This window comes from Eleginops maclovinus, chromosome 1 (genome assembly GCF_036324505.1).
Source record: "Eleginops maclovinus isolate JMC-PN-2008 ecotype Puerto Natales chromosome 1, JC_Emac_rtc_rv5, whole genome shotgun sequence".
In the NCBI taxonomy this organism is placed as follows: domain Eukaryota; kingdom Metazoa; phylum Chordata; class Actinopteri; order Perciformes; family Eleginopidae; genus Eleginops; species Eleginops maclovinus.
In genome coordinates, this window is record NC_086349.1 from 8,716,644 (window position 1) to 8,731,500 (window position 14,857).

General features: G+C 40.0%; 1 protein-coding gene across 1 annotated transcript in view; it reads right to left on the reverse strand.

The window, feature by feature from the left end:
- The window catches only part of gnb1a (guanine nucleotide binding protein (G protein), beta polypeptide 1a), a 31,894-nt gene extending 17,403 nt beyond the window's left edge, over positions 1 to 14,491 (reverse strand). The window contains exon 1 of the mRNA XM_063912593.1: positions 14,102 to 14,491. The gene's annotated coding sequence lies outside the window, so the exon portion shown is untranslated. The remainder of the gene's footprint in view (positions 1 to 14,101) is intronic.
- Between the last annotated feature and the right edge of the window lie 366 nt (positions 14,492 to 14,857).

Sequence of the window (14,857 nt, forward strand, 5' to 3'; positions counted from 1 at the left end):
AAGGGGACCAGCACGGACAGAGGACATGTGAACATAAGAAGTTTAAAAAGGGAGGGGAAATGTCTTTTCAATCAAGAAACATAAGCATGTATTAAACCCAGGAAAGTGTTCGGAAAGGTATGGTAGAGGGGCTTAATAATTTACGCCCTCCTGCTTGGATAGCAGCTGCCCCACCCCTCGTCACTCGTCATGTAGGCTGCATCGTGTCTCCCTGGTGTGATTGTTCCCGCTACCTCACCTCTCTGTCGGATCTTCTACAGTCGAGTGCTTTAAGGTGCTATTACGGTTGTGGTTGATTTGCTACTCCCAGAAACATAAATCATGAGCAGGATGTAGTTCATTGCTAACAGTCTATGACAGTGCAGCCTCCACCCTTATACAAGTGCACAGCCTCTCTAAAGTAGGCGTTTCCTTTTTCAGGGTGTTTCCTTAGCCGAGCTCGTCTCTCTTCCCTTTGTCAAAACATTCAGCGGATGTGACACACACACACACACACACACACACACACACACACACACACACACACACACACACACACACACACACACACACACACACACACACACACACACACACACACACACACACACACACACACACACACACACACACACACACACACACACACACACACACACACACACACACACACACACACACACACACACACACACACACACACACACACACACACACACACACACACACACACACACACACACACACACACACACACACACACACACACACACACACACACACACACACACACACACACACACACACAGGCCTTTTAACCAGGCTGTGCAATCGGCTGCATTACAATAAGAGGTTACACAGGACATCCTGACAGGCAGGCGAATGCTAAAACACAAATGTAGGGATGAAATCAGAGAGGAGGGAGGAGCATCAGCAGGAGGCGCTGTGTGTGGCGCTGCAACACCAGAGGAGAGGCTGGCACTTCACACAAAATTAGGTCAGTCTGACTTAGATTAGCCTAGCACATGCTGGTAAACAAATAATCAGCACTGACAATGCAGAAAGCTGAGTGTGCAGAGTAAAAATGCCATGACATGAGTCACTTTACTGAGCTATAGAGGACTGAATTAAAGAGGGAACCTATAGCTAAGCACCAGTTACCACTAGTATTATTACTATATACAGCTCCGTAAAAAATAAAGGGACCACTTCAGCATGATCACTTTCTCTGGTTTTACTATTTATAGGTATGTCTGAGTGAGATGTTATTTTTTGTATTCTCTAAACTACTGACATCATTTCTCTGTGTTGGAATTCAACAGACACTGGAATGGCTGCCATACATGTAGAGATAAAGATTCAAGAAACATTTGAAGTGGACATGTTTTTTCCCGGAGCTGTATATCTAAGTATTAGTACACAGTTGTTTTAGTGTACATTATTGTTGAAGTATATTATTACATTTTTGGTGAAATTGTGCCAGAATAACATACTTATAATATAACATAATATAATATCATATAATATAATGCATTTTAGAGAAGGCGACTCAACCCCTTTGAGATATAATTGATGCTTACTTGTATATTAAACTGTTAGAAGGGTGTTTCAACAAATAAACCCACATCCATCACTTTAAACCAAGCCAATACACTTTAAAAACAATAACTGGTGACTTTGTCACATGAAGTTTTAAAAACACATACAATTTCAAACATAACTTATTGTGGTGATCCGCTTTGTGTGATTTAAAAATGAAGGCTGTGTTTCAAAAGAGTAGGGTCAGTGTTTCGGCACGTCTGTGAAAACAAATATAAATCTAGGAGTCAAAACAAATATCATGTGAGCATCCTTGAAGCCATCCAAAAATAGTCAAAAGCAAATCAAGGTTACTGGATCTCATCTCAGACTTAGAAATCCCATGGAAAGCAGATTTATGTGCTGCTTTCAAATGTCGTTTTTTTTTTTATCCAAATGGTCACTCACATTGTACCTAGGTTGAAGCCTGAATGGTGAAGCGGCAGATGGCTCTGAAACCGCTATTCCTGGCTCACAATGGGACGGCACTTTCAGGTCTTGATGCAACTGGAATGGCTTTTAGAAAAAGCACTCTGTCCGGAGACAAGCCGCCCTGTTTTCTTCTTCTCTACCTCCATCTATCCATCGAGTGGAAGAAAACTCTCTGCAATATTTAAAAGCAGTCTCCCACCCCCTGTGCACTCTGAGTTAGGCAAATCTTATATTGTGCTCAGCATCTACAGTCTTTCTTCTAGTGAGACAAGCTCTAACTGACTACATGATCAGTCAGAGTAACGCCAAATATGTAGGCTAGCAATTCAATAAACTATCAATGCATTAACTTTGAGGCTGGATAGAAGAGACGATGTTCAAACCATAGTGCCTTACACCTTGCTTCTTTGGTTTACTGTAACCCAATATGAAAGTACTCATTGTAATCCAAGCAAGTAAACAGAATGAGAACACTCCTGATTGAAATATTATCTTAGGTCAGTGTTAATCATCAGATGTCCTATTTTGACAGATGTTACTAGTGCAACACAGAGGCAGAGTGATAATATAAGTGCTAGATCCTTTTCTTTTTTTTGTCTGGTCATTGGGTGAGGGTCTGTGTAAGTGCAGTGGGGAAGTGATGCATGGTAAATGTAGCTGAACACACAACCAGGTCACGAAGAAGGCAGGAACAAGGGGGCTGATGATGCAGTAAAAGAAGACAGAATGGGATTGCTCCTGGACATTTTCTTAAAAGCCTCATCCAATCTCACTCACTTTGTCATCCTCTCCAGCTCTTTCTGGGGCTTCTCCACCGAAGAGGAAACCACAGATCCGGTGGTGAATGCTAACCCTCTCTGTATGGCTAGCATCACTATGAATGAATAGGTTGTAGGGTGTTTTGAGGGTGGTGTCGGAAAATACAAGAGTTTCAATACACAATCTGTATATTTGACCAAATATAATTCAAATTCTTGGAACATAGTTGTGGTCTTAATGATTATTCAACATGTTTAATGCATATTTCATCCATTACTATAACAGGTTTTACTGTAATATTCTCAAAAGCACAGCCAAAAGACAACAGTTCAGGCCTAAATACACTCCCTTCCTGAATGTATGTAAACCACATCACCATAAAGGTTATTTAAGATGAGTGCCCTGATAATGTGTGCGATGATTAGCACTGTGCCACGTACGGGCAACTCCTCCTAATGACATACAGCGGGCAAGGAGCAAAGGTTGACAAACTGCGGCTTATTCTTTTAATCACTGTCTGAGGAGGAGGTGGATTTCAGATCCTTATGGGTCTCAAGAAGAATGGCTGTACTGAGGAATGAATAGCCTTGGGCCCCATAACCCATTTTGCTCCACTGAAAGTGGGGCAAAATCCTGAGGCTACAAATGTATGCATAAGCTGAAACAGTTCCGATCACGATGTTCCATTCAATTTGGGTGCACAATTTATTTTAAAGGGGAAAATGAAACAGTACATCTGAGATTTTCTTTCTTAACATTTCCATAAACAGTTTTGGAGCAAATATGGTACGTTCCATTCTACTGTAAACTGAGTGGATGCTTTAATTATTCAGCTTTTTGAGGCAGTTCAACATATGTCCACTGAAACCTCCATACCGGACCATCACAGGCCCAGAACAATGACACATGCATTAACGAAATAGCCGACATACATTTGCTTTGGATGCTTTCAATCTACGCGATATAATTTCGGTCCACTGAAGCCTCACGGATCAGTGCGGGGCTGAAGGACTGACTTTAGAAAAAAAAAAGAGGCATTTTATGAGACACATTGAAGCTGTATGCATGACACAAAAACCTTTCCACATCAGCGGACTTGAAGCCAGGGGCAATGAGCGTATGGAGAAACCCTTGCATTTCCTGAACTGCAGTCAAAGAACCTAATAAGTAAGACTGGAAATGACACAATCCCCAGTAACATCGCTGTTTATTGAAAGGGGCTTACCAATGAAATGTTAAGCGTGTGGTTCTTTCTGGATGTTTAATAAGCAGTTTGATTAACTGGTGATTCTTACTGTATGATAGGATGAATGGTTGTGTGTGTGTGTGTGTGTGTTAGACATGTGATAGCTGAGTGACAACTGGTCTTGTGTGTATTCCACCTACTCTCTTATGTGTGGTTATAGGTTACCCAAAAAAAATGGATGGATTGATCGATGATTCAAGGATTTGAGCATTAAAGTGTTTCTATAACAGATACACCAATTGTGAAATGCTGGGCAAGTGCCGACAACTCTTTCAACACCCATTTAGCTTGCCACATTACAACCTAAAGCCTACCAACTACTAAATATAGCGTAAGCATCTTCCTACTCAAGCCGCGATACGGTAAGGTTCAGCTCTGCGGTACACAGTACGACGTAGAGCTGAATAGCCACTCAATGTCACTGCTGGCACATTGAGTATAAAGCACTGGAAACGAAGGTGAACATTTTTCCAATATTTGAGTGCGGTCGCATTTCTGGAAAGAACCATAACATACAATACTCCTACATGGCCACATTTTCCATTGTTGTTCATCTGATCGCCAATTAACGTGACAACCAGCAAATGCAATCTTAGTTGTTAATATCTGATGATACCGATGTTCGGACATTATATTTAAACTTCCTAATGTCCTATGGCATAAACGCTTTGCCAAAATTGTACAACTACTGTTTGGGTCAAATATGTCAAAAGCCTTTTACTTGATAGTTGTAGTACCAGTAACTTCCTGTTGCCTTATTGTGCCAAACAAACTTTTGCATTTTATGCATATGGGTTGATTTTTAACCCCACCGGAAACTAGAGCAGGCTATCGAACCTCAACTTAAAAGGCAAACTGACAACATTTTTTTAAACCCAATGATTTCCTGCCACATTGTTGGCTGGCGCACACTGACACATGCTAATTAAAGCTGCTGCCACTCTGACGCTCACTAGCATTGAATGTCAGTAGACATTCCACTATTGTGAGGAGCATTTTCTAAAAGAAATGGATTAGACTTTATAAAAAGGTAACAGAACCTAACCCAGCTTATTAAGAACCTGCCCACTAGCTCCGGCCATCACTACTTTATTAACCTATTGTTATTTCTTGCATTTGATCATTTACGTAATTTATCCGTCTTACGTACATTCTTTACTCCCACACCTCTTTCAGCCAATACAACCTTTTTTTTTGAAAGGGATTAAATTAAACAGCAATTAGGTGTTAAAGCACCCTTTTGTTGTAGAAGACATCTCAATATTTTGTAAAGTCAGATTTTCCAACACAACTGTTCCACTGTGAATTGAAATGGGCTTGGGCCTGCAAACATAAGTAAGCTAGATGTAGAATTTGGATGAACTGTCCCTTTAACTGGGCACAATTTTGCATTTGTGCTCTCTCTATGTGTCTGCTTGCTATGGGTAATGTCTGATGATCGGGGACATAACATCAATGGGACTGACAGTGGAGTTTAATTGATTGATTAGTGAAACATTCCATGATGCGGTGTGCTCTTACTAGACAGGGTGCATTGTTACTAGAAAGATCAGGCATTGGCTATTGTAATATAAGTGACTTAACAGAGAGGCATGCTAGATAAAAACAAATGTATGACAATATAATTCCCATAAAGCTGCTCTGTAATATAATCCTCTAAAAGGAGAACTCTGGGCCACAGGGTTCAAGCTATATTGACGGCTAGCGTTAATAATACCTGATTCTCTACAAATGTCATGAAAACAAATAAAAACTACATGTTAAAAAAGCTCATATACATTAACAAAGGTATGTTTGTGCTTGAGACAGCTGCACAAGCAGGTTTTAATAGAGATAACCGAAAGAGTTAAAATCAAAAAGGGAAAGGGGAAAAAAAGGAAAAGGAAGGTCATGCTAGCCCAAAGCCAAAAGCATGACTTTATTTAAAACATAAAAAACACTCCTTTGATTGCATTAATAATCATCCCCTCCCCCCGTGCTTTCTCTACGAGCTTCCAAGAGAGGAACAAGTGTGTGAAGAGTCACATGACAGTTAGCCCACTCTTTTGCTCAAGTGAGCCTTTCTTGCTTTTAAAGAGGAAGAAAACTCAGTAATACTGGCTGTCTCGCTCTATAATCTCGGGATTCAGGTTTGGTCACATTCTCCCTGTGGCAGTCAAATGTAAGGATTAAAATGTAAATAGAGAAACAGTCTCCACTGGAAGAGGGGCCGGCCACGCTGAGGTGAACATGCAAACCATTGCTAGGGTTTGTGATGGGCTTTCAGCAGGGTTACACTGTGTCTGAGTGCTGACAGGCTTGTGTGCGGGTCACTCAGCTGCCCTGGTGCCACTTACTTTGACTATTCAAAACAGTGGCCAGGATGTTTTGGACAGTGGTGACATGCTATGTTTGCATAACAGCACCTACAGTCTAACTGTACACGGAGCAAACTCTAGGTAGAATTTCCTTAGTACTGTTGATCCCGAGGACAGCTTCGAGAGAAAAAAACCATCTTAACAAAACAGAAAAGCCAACATTGTTAGGGTGTTACTTTCAAAGTGTTTCATAAACAGGTGGGATTAAATGAAAAAAAAAATCCAAATACCATTTTGGCAGGCCACCCCCTTACTGGGAGATGGTAACCCAATTTGTTGTTTGTCCGTATTTATCAAACATGTGTACTGTACTATGTTTAATGTGTAATATTTGAGAAGACATGAGAATATGTGATTATTTGCCTCCTGTGGTTTGTCTTCATTGGAGTATTTCTCTAATGACACTGACATATTGAAGTTTTTAAGAACATGTTCACATAGTTGAATGGCTGAAGTTACACTCAAAAAGTTGGGTGTAGAACATTGTACACTTTAGGGCTGCCCCCGATGAGTCGAGTAATCATTAGTTGGCGAAAAAAAATATCGTCGACTATATTTTCATTAGCCGAAAAAGAAAAGAAAAAGGTCAGTCTGCGCGCTGCATGTGCTATTACGCGTCCGCCGCGTCTTCATTCAGAGCTGTGCCTGGCCCTTAGGTTATTTTGTCGGGCAGGATATAAAAAGTTACATGCAAACTCCGCTGGAAAAAAGGTGCCTCACTGCTTGTTCACGCACACATTAAGAATCCTTACCGGAGCTTCTGCTGTTTGTACCGCTGACGGGCGGACCGCTCTGTCCGTGCGGTGCCCTGTGACTCTACATCTACAATTTAATTTATATTTCAACGGTTCATTATTACAGTTGTATTTTATATACGTACCATCCTGTTATAATAAGGTTATTTATCAGCCTTTGAAATTGAAACCATTTTGGGAGAAGAAAAAAAAAAGTATTATGATTATTTTTTTTCATAAATCATAATATATCACAATACGTGAGAAGATTAGTCGACTAAACGCCTGAATTGAAGACTAATAGTCGACTAGAAACATCTAGTCGAGGGCAGCCCTAGTACACTTCATCTTGGCTCAGTTGCAAAAGCACCAGCAGTGGTTGTGGGATAAAAGCTATCAGTATGCAATTAGACTAGATACTGTAGAGGATAGCTTTACTAGTTCGCTAGCAAAACAGCAGTGCGCATCATTTCTGTAGGAGCACGACAGCGTGTGTATTTGAGACAATACTCCCCTGTCCAAATGCACTAACTATGCGAGTACGTAGTGAGTACAGTGTACTACAGGGCACTGCTATAACGGAAGTATCCCAATTGAGACACAGCACTGTGTCAGACAGTTGCGGGTGGTGCGAGTGTTGGTGGGGTTTGCGCAACAGGAGGGAAGCTTCTACAGTCAGGATGGCAGCATACTACTGTACAATCAAAATCTAAAGTGCCCTTTTCAAAACAGATCTGTGATCTCAAAACAGGAAAAAAAGACTAAGGACTCAGATCTCCAGTAAGAACGTTCAGTCCATCACTTCCCCAATGTATAGTGCAATTGGTTAACATGTCATGTGATTAGTTTCACATATGTGCATAGATTCATGCCCGGCGAGCTGGAAAAAGTCCATTCAGCAAAGTGACAATTGTGCCATAATAGATGCCATCCACCTTTTCATTCACTAGGACCCCGCACATTACAGCAAGTCATGGGTTCATTTTCGGTCTTCATTAAACTCTACCAAGGTCATCTGTATTAACCCCTGCACGACCTTCACTATTTTAGCTACTATAAATGACAAAAACAAAGTCAAAGGGTAACAGTCGAAACAGTATGATGGTTTCGACTGAGCTTCATCTCTATGAACTCTTTCAAACCAACTATCTAGGATTGAAAGAGGAATTGTTATCAATAAATGATATATAATTCCCATTCCTAATGTTTTGATAGATTCTGGTTCTAAAATGCAATACCACAAAGTGTTTTAAATACAATACTCATGCAATGAATACACATGAAAATGCATCACCTTAATAATGCTCTGAATAAATGAACTAAATGCTCATTCTCTCGTCTTATATTTCTCACCTCCTTATGATTTGTTACAAAGCTATGCCATAACTTAAGCTCTAAGTAAAGTAATGTTCACTCCCAGTCCTAATGTTGGTACTACTGTCGCAAAGTATTTGCTTACTACTATGTGAACCAATTGTAGCAGCTTCTGCGTTTGTCACTCAGTATGGCAAACCAATTAGTTCCTGAACCATTAGAAAGTGACTGCCTTTGGAGCAGGGACTTTGTTGTGAGACAGGATCACTTGGCGAGACACTAAATTTAGCTGTCCAGTCAAGATGCAGGAATAGTCCCAAGATTGCCTGAAAAAAAGCTCCATTGTTCTAGAAAGATTTCCTAATGGGAAAGCGCTAGAATCTTCTTTATGCCCGATGCAATTTACAGTTGTTCTTTTTTCATGCATCTGCCCACTCAAATCCCAAAACTCCACCGTGTTCTAGTATAGAGGGACAGACCTCCTGTTGTTAGTGTACTGGCATTCGCACTTTGTGCCAAATTTGAGTACAACAATTTAGATTTAGCAAATAGTTTATTGGAGCCCTTTGTCTTTGACTGGCAGTTAGGGATTAAAATAGCACGTGGACCTGCATCTGCGCGTGTGTGTGTGTGTGTTTCAAACAGATGTGTCGTGTACATGCTGTGAATAAAACTAATTAGATCTTGAAAATAGGGAGAAAATCAAATATCACAATAGTTTTGAACAAATACCTGGATAAGAAAAATGGAGATGATATTTAAGAGTTGATTATTGTTCCTTACCAAATATTTACACAATGAGATTTTTTATTAAAAAAGTAATATGGATATAATGATATACAAATAAAACGTATAGGCCTACAACAGCTAGAAAAGTATTTTAAATTCAGACAATGACATCACTGTACTGTGAAGCAATGTTCACCACATGGAAAAGAAAACACAGCATATTCCGATATACAAATCTAAGACAATATCAACCCTTGGGACACGATATGGATACAATATCAGCTGTTTAGAGGTAAACCTCTTCTGCCAGTAGATCTTTTAACACTACTAATGTTATAGTTTATGATTAAGGCACTGTTGAAAAGGCAATTTAGTAACAGAAAACTACATTTACACAATCTTTAGCATCATTTGCTTATGGATGTGTAACACACCCTGATGAAACGGTTTCAGTTGTGTTCTGTAGAAGGATTAGCCAGTGAAAAGGAAAAATGATTCTGACTACTCAACCACAATACATCAGACTCAAGAGTAAAGTAATGGGAGCCATAATGCAGAGACCACCACTAATGGTCCATTTAAATTCAGATACAAGAAGAAGCAAGTTGATGAAGACTCCATTGTGGATAAAGAGGTCTACGCCTTCAAGAGTGCAGAACAATGGATTAGCAAAGGCCAATGCATTAGCAGAAAGGCTGCCATGGCGTTTTTTGTTAGACAGAACAGAGTGCTTTGGCATTTAACCTCCACATGGGTGTCAAAAACGTAGTTGTAAATACTTATGCTGGAGAAATTACATGATTCTCAATAAGTTACAAGATAACGCTGGAAAAATGTACTCTTCAAATTGAACAATAGGTGAACTCTAAATTCACTAGGTTTTCTAGCCATAATCTACATTGAACACAAATCAGAAAAATGCTAATCTGCACCTCTAGCTTATAATTATTATATTATATTATATATATTTAAACGAAATTAGCATGAAAGCACCAAAGTGCAACTTTTGTAACCTCTGTTCATGGCCTGTTAAAGGTAACAGCTAACGCTAACTATCTCTCACAGATTGGATGTTTTATATGTTATCCTTGTGTGAATCTGTACTGATTTTCTTTCTCTATCCGTTGCTTTATAAACTCCTTAATTTCCCCACAGGGATTAATAAAGGTACATCTTATCTTATCAAAATGTAGCATCATATGCGTCCCCCGGATAGGGTGATAGCAAGTTTACTGTGTCCCAAACACATTTTCTATCAGGACAACCGAAAGCCTTTCGTGTCAAAAGCCCTGACAGTACTACAGGGCACTACAGTACTGTTTATCTGCAGAAAAACACTGCCAATAAAAACAGGAACGTTTACCGCCTGAAGCAGCACCATCCAATAATGCCTAAAGAGTAAAAACTATTTAAGTCATAACAACATCAGGGATTAGACCCAGTCCCCAAGACAGACAGACAGTTCAGAAAAGCAAATTTTATTGTAGATATTTATTTTTCCGATGAAAATAGACATTTTTATTTAAAACGTATCATTTGTAGTCGATATGCGTAGTCACAAATTAGAGAATTTCCAAAACAATGTAGCAAATCCATGATATTAGCGCATAAACGTGTACTGATAGCACATTCTGAGCAAACTGGATGACATTAAAGCGAACTCTTACCACTGATATATGAGTATAGATTTATTAGGGCACTAAACTTACCTTGCAATGTTTATGGAGTACACTGCACTATAGTAAGTGCGTTCGTATCCTAAGTAAAGAAAAATCTGTGCTATCACTGACCAAAGCCTCATAATCCCAACGAGAGAAATCCACTGACTAAGATTTTAATCCCATTATTATTCTGCACTCGCAGATTAAAACTGAAAAATCAGCGGGATGAAAATCCTTTTTATTAAAAACAAAGACCCCCCCAGTGCAAAAGGCTAATGACTCAGGTTTTAAACACATGGTCATTATCTTGTGTTGACACGCATCCTACTGAAAAGCTCTGCTGTGTACAAACCCAGGGACAAATGCATTTCAGACACACATAACTGCCATGAAGGCTGTCAGATAGACTTGTCATACACCACTTGTTTCATCCCATAAACATCAATACAATTTTACGGAAATGCCTGCTGATTATGCATTCACTCTCCACCAGGGTCAAATACATTTTGTGTGTCAGGGCAGTGTGGGTCATCTCCATGTCACAAAAGCTGATTAACATGATAGAATTTTTTTTATACCAACTTAAATAATTGGATTTGTATAAAGGTTGTTATAATAAAAAAAAAAGGTATTGATGTGATGGACCAGTTCATTCATAAAAAAAACGAAAAATAATCACACAAATAGTAAGGACAGTCTTAATTTCCAGAAGCAGCCGTTACAGAGTGTATATATATACATACTTTGTACAAACTGTGTCAAAAGAAATGCTGACTTTTTATGAACATAATTAAATAATACCTAAAAGAAAAAAGGGAAAATCACTGCACTTGGATCTGAGCAAAGTTTTTCCTCTGGATCTACAATTTACTTTAAAAAATGTATTATATATCTATAATAGAACATTTAACTGTGTTTACTAATCCAGATTAAGAAAATAAACCAACTGCCGAAAGGTGTGGTTACACGTGCTTGGGAAATAAATTAAATTGAATATTAAATTCTTCAAATCAAATCATTAGTTCTCATAAAACCTTCGATTATGTGTAATAGTTTCCATGCTCCCTGGTATATTCATGTTCACAGTCAAGATGTACAACACCCCTTTCCCACCATGTTGTCCTGTATCTGAGGTGCACATATCGGAATCATCTGAGCAGAAATCTCGTCAGCTTTAAAAACGGTTTGAATGCAAACACCATCTGTACTTTTTTACGATGGGGAAACCAAAAAAATCTATTCTGCCAAGCCCGAACCCATCCGATGCTCGGCATCCGTCTCCCTCAGTGTGAGAAAAAGCGGTGATGAAAAAGGCTTTGAACGCCATCTTGTTCATTGCAGCTGCTTGGGCCCTGAATACAGGAACCCATTCATTCGAGGAGGCGGAGGGAGGGGGCACACTGGCAAAATGAATTCATCTTTGTGAACCAGTAAATACAAATAGCTCTTTTAAGAAAACACCGACATTTCCTTGTAAACTAATATAAATGTGTTATATCCCGTAATTAATTCTTCAGATGCCATTTACTAAGCAGTGCTGGTCAATAACTTGAAAGCGGGAGGCTACATCTTGCCTCGGTGCTACAGGAGGCTCTGCTCGGCTTCCTGCAAGAGCACGTCTGCCTCTTTGCTAAGCCATGTTTCCAAATCTGTACCACTAAATAAAAGTACCCGGACTCCTCTTCCTACATAAACACTTTATGCTTGCAAGCTTAATAGTATTGAATGCTTCGTCGATGCCGTTTTCCGGACTACAGCTGAAATACTATGAAGCAGCGCGGCCCGGTGGGGCATGGTTACTGTAGCTGCTAACAACTTGCCCTGCAACACACCCGTGATCGAGATAAACAGATTGTCAAAATCCAATTAGACTATCCTGTTTCACATCATTAAAAGAAGAAGTTCAAATTAAGGTCGATCTGTGTGTCTGTAAACCGACGCTGGGTTTAACACTCGTGAAACTAAAATGGCTATTGCCCCTATCAGGTTTACAGCGGCGCTTATTGTCGTTTTTTTTTCATCAATGCGATCTTAAATCGCTGTTTCCGCTTTGCAATAGATGCACAAATTCATCCTTTTTATGCACTACATTATGGGGAATAATAGCCCTAACGAATTATCAATTTAAATGTCCTTTCCAGCAATATGGGTGGATGACTGCAGACTAAATGTGGGAATGTTAACATATAGCTGTGACATACAGTATAATCCATGATGGTTTGGTTTCGATTCACTAAAATGAACAATGTTAGTTCACCAAGCACATTTAAAACATGGCCTTTCAAATGAATGTCCAAAGCTGGAAGATTTTGCATTACGTAAATCATTTCAGAAAGGGAAATACTATCGCTTCAGTGCACGAATTTTACATAAAAGCGGCGTTCAACAACAACACCGTTCGTATTCACTAAGGATAGAGGCAAATTGTTCTGGCTGCCATGTTCCCAATATACACACACCCAGATCAGCCATACCAGGCTGCAAACGTAGGCTGTGGCCACTGCTGGCTAACTTGTATGGACTGGCTACGGAATAGTGGGGGTGGTGGTGATTCTGTTGGTGAAGTAGCCATTTTTAGACTCCCTTAGTTGTCATTTGCATGATGCTACACATTTCCAACATGAGAGGAAGTAAATCCAAAGTCTGTTTGTAGTTATGCAAGTATGAGAAGTTGCAACTATGCAATCACCCTTCTCAAACAGCTCGCCTAAAGGTTAGTCAACAAGAAACTTTGAGTAGCAAATGTGCGACCAATTAGCTTACCAGGTAATCAGAAGCTATCTATAGAGTAGAGATGTGAACTGTGGGCCGACAAACAGAGCCACTATGTTGGGGATAATTGGCCTCAATATAACGTGTTAGTAACTCATAATTTTAAACATTGCCCGGGCAAAAGGGCTACTAAAGTATTTCAACAACGAGATCTTATTTCTTGAGAGGGGGAAGATACCCGGACGTAGGAGAGGGGTGCTGGCTAACCTACAGAGCTGTCATCAACTAACCTTCTAATTAACATTAGCACTGAGCATTAGCCACCAGCTTGTCGGATTAAATCATTATTTTTAAAACCTACTAACTATTGTTCCGGTGAATTGACATCTGGGGTTAACGCAGTGCGTTAAGTTTCTCTAACAGTGACCCCCACCCACTCTCTTGGCAGCAACGACCAGCTAGCATCAGGCTAACGGCAGCTAACTTGAACGGAGGAGCCACTCAACAGTTTAACCCCTTTCGTTCATCCTCCCAGCTACTGCACACACACTAAATGCATTTCCTGGAGCGTTATTAAAAAATATCAGCAAATACTCTTACCCGCTTTCAGTCGAGGGTATCCGTTGTTTATATCACATTGACTGGAAACCGCAAAATCTTGTCTCTCCTCTCTCCGCCCAGGCGCTAAGATTGAGCTAGTTTAGCTACCGAGGAGCGGCACTCCCCGAACCCAGTTTTTGACCCGAGAAGGGAGACACACCGGCACACAGGCGCAGAGACAAGGCGGTGTTCACCCAGATAGACCTTTCAAGAGTCCCTTGTTAGCGTTCTTCCGTTTCAACGCAAATTCCAACTCAAAGCAAAAATCCCTTCTTGTCTTTCCCACCGTCGTCGTCCCTCTTTTTTCTTCCTTCACGCCAGGATCTCAGTCGCTTCTTCCTCCGGCCATCAAACAGCAGAGATGGGCGCGGTAACCCTGCACTCAGGTCTGGGAAACCCCACGTTACGGCAGCGTCACAACGTACAGCGAAGGGTCGGCGACCAACAGATCAGGAAATACTGCCATTTTTGGTAGCACCAACACACCTAAATAACATTTACCTGCCAAAAACACAGCTTTTATTCAAACAAATTTGATCATTTAAAGAATTAAAATCGAATTTTACCTTTAGAATGAATATTTATCCTGCTCAAGTAGGTTAAAACAACAAGCTTTCCACACCCTAGTCCTTGTTTATGCCAGTGGTTCTGATACTGAGGCTTACAAAGCTCTACAATAACTTTGGGTTGACTTTCGTTATCATTTGCTAAAAACTGTTTTAATATGTATGAATGCCTTTTGTAAAAAAAAACCTG